The sequence below is a fragment of the Branchiostoma belcheri genome, unplaced genomic scaffold (genome assembly GCF_001625305.1).
Source record: "Branchiostoma belcheri isolate BF01 breed outbred unplaced genomic scaffold, Haploidv18h27 scaffold81, whole genome shotgun sequence".
NCBI lineage: Eukaryota > Metazoa > Chordata > Leptocardii > Amphioxiformes > Branchiostomatidae > Branchiostoma > Branchiostoma belcheri.
In genome coordinates, this window is record NW_017804476.1 from 585,660 (window position 1) to 588,619 (window position 2,960).

The 2,960-nt window shown below is 42.3% G+C and overlaps 1 protein-coding gene across 1 annotated transcript in view; it reads right to left on the minus strand.

The window, feature by feature from the left end:
- The window catches only part of LOC109486580, an 11,674-nt gene that overhangs the window by 8,036 nt on the left and 678 nt on the right, over positions 1-2,960 (minus strand). The window lies entirely within an intron of this gene.

Consider the following 2,960-nt stretch of genomic DNA (forward strand, 5'->3'; position numbering starts at 1 on the left):
GCAATGACCCACCGACATCATGTATGCAAATTGGTGCTGTTGCAGCATAATTTGCATATCTGACAGCGAAAAAGCTTTTTTTGGGTCAAAAATAGGAAATTGCTAAACGATGAGCATTTTTCATACAATAAAACTTTCATCAGATGCGCAATGACCCACCGACATCATGTATGCAAATTGGTGATGTTGCAGCATAATTTGGATATCTGACAGCGAAAAAGCATTTTTGGCTCAAAAATACGAAATCGCTAAACGATGAGCGTTTTTTCCAAAATACTTTCATCAGGTGCGCAATGACCCATCGACATCATGTATGCAAATTGGTGATGTTGCAGCATAATTTGCATATCTGACAGCGAAAAAGCATTTTTGGCTCAAAAATAGGAAATCGCTTAACGATGAGCGTTTTTTTTCCAAAATACTTTCATCAGGTGCGCAATGACCCACCGACATCATGTATGCAAATTGGTGATGTTGCAGCATAATTTGGATATCTGACAGCGAAAAAGCATTTTTGGCTCAAAAATACGAAATCGCTAAACGATGAGCGTTTTTTTCCAAAATACTTTCATCAGGTGCGCAATGACCCATCGACATCATGTATGCAAATTGGTGATGTTGCAGCATGATTTGCATATCTGACAGCGAAAAAGCATTTTTGGCTCAAAAATAGGAAATCGCTTAGGCCACACCAATTTAATTTGTTGGTTCTCGGATTTTTTCAGAAAAAATATGAAGCGACAGGGCGAAAAAAAATAAAAATAAAAACAGGTCTAGGCAGCCTATTATAGGCTTAAATGCTACAAAATGAGCCATGAAGTCAACACAAAAGGCTGGGTCAAAATTTAAACATTGAATTTTGAACTTTTAATCAAACCACTGCAATGATAGATGGGAAAACTGTAACAACTAGGAAGAAAAGGACTTTCCTCAACTGTTGGGGGGCAAAACATGAGCATTTTTCAGTTGATTCAGGACCAGAATCAAATTTTTTTTTGCAAATCAGAAAAAAACGAAGAGGCGAATCCGAGAACCAACAAAATTAAATTGGTGTGGCCTTAAACGATGAGCGTTTTTTCCAAAATACTTTCATCAGGTGCGCAATGACCCACCGACATCATGTATGCAAATTGGTGATGTTGCAGCATAATTTGCATATCTGACAGTGAAAAAGCATTTTTGGCTCAAAAATAGGAAATCGCTAAACGATGAGCGTTTTTTTCCAAAATACATTCATCAGGTGCACAATGACCCACCGACATCATGTATGCAAATTGGTGATGTTGCAGCATAATTTGCATATCTGACAGTGAAAAAGCATTTTTGGCTCAAAAATGGGAAAATCGCTAAACGATGAGCGTTTTTATTCGAAAATACTTTCATCAAGTCGTCTTTTATATACTGTAGAAATCAGGCGCGTTTCACGTGCGTTGTACGTGCGGAGCAATTGGTACGGTGCACGTGTGTTCTGTGTCATTGAGCAGGTGAACTGGGATGTGCTACATGCGCTGTCCGTACAGCAATTGCCCATGAGAACAGTTCACAAAGTCAGTGCGTTGTACGCTCCGTGATAGATTGTACGGTGCACGCGCGTCGCCCGTACTCGCACGTCACAGTACGGGTAGTGAATCCGCAAACCGCACGCAGAGAAAGTTTTACATGCACTTAGGGTTCTACGGCGTGTCTCCGTGCTCCCGAATCCGTAGGATTCCGTACGGAGGCATACTCACCACTTACGGATCCCTACGATTGCCCACGTTTTTGAACGTAGACAGCACTCAGATGCAAGTACGGAAGGTTGAGACTCAGGCTTTATAGCTAGATAGACCATGGACCAGGTTGAAGTTTGCTGAAAAATAGTGTTGCTCCGCCTACAGAGGGACTGCCTGACTCCCAAGGCAAGGCTAGACCAGAAATAAATGCCATCACATACAAATTCTGTATCAGCTCTTAACAATTAAGGTTCTCTCATGATGATGACTAGTCTACTACTTTTTTTTTGCACTCACGATTTTCTCCGCAACATCGACTACACTACACAACAGCAGCCCGATTTTGTCATCTTCTCAATGGGTCTGACTACAGTGAGTACACAGATTACGACTTCAAAAGACCGTCTCGCTTTTCTGTGACCTCTAGATCTCGGTATTCTTCACTACACTGACTACAGTGACTTCACTACAGCAGCCCATACACTTTATGTTTCTAACAGTCCTGACTACAGATACTACAGTTACTACCACTACAAAATCGGGCTTTCCATTTCTGCCACCTCTCGGTATTCTTCACTACACTGACTACAGTGACTTCACTACAGCAGCCCAAACTCTTTTCTTCGTGCTTCTAACAGTCCTGACTACAGATACTACAGGTACTACCACTACAAAATCGGGCTTTCCATTTCTGTCACCTCTCGGTATTCTTCACTACACTGACTACAGTGACTTCACTACAACAGCCCAAACTCTACGTGCTTCTAACAGTCCTGACTACAGATACTACAGGTACTACCACTACAAAATCGGGCTTCCCATATCTGTCACCTCTCGGTATTCTTCACTACACTGACTACAGTGACTTCACTACAGCAGCCCAAACTCTTTTCTTCATGCTTCTAACAGTCCTGACTACAGATACTACAGGTACTACCACTACAAAAATCGGGCTTCCCATATCTGTCACCTCTCGGTATTCTTCACTACACTGACTACAGTGACTTCACTACAGCGGCCCAACCTCCTTTCTTCATTATCCTGACTACAGATACTACAGGTACTACCACTACAAAATCGGGCTTCCCATTTCTGTCACCTCTCGCGGTATTCTTCACTACGCTGACTACAGTGACTTCACTACAGCAGCCCAAACTCTTTTCTCCATGCTTGACTTTTCTGACTTTACATTTGACGTAGCGTTCTTGCGTAAATGCGCGGGGGCAGGGTGTGCCGCGCCTCTAATTG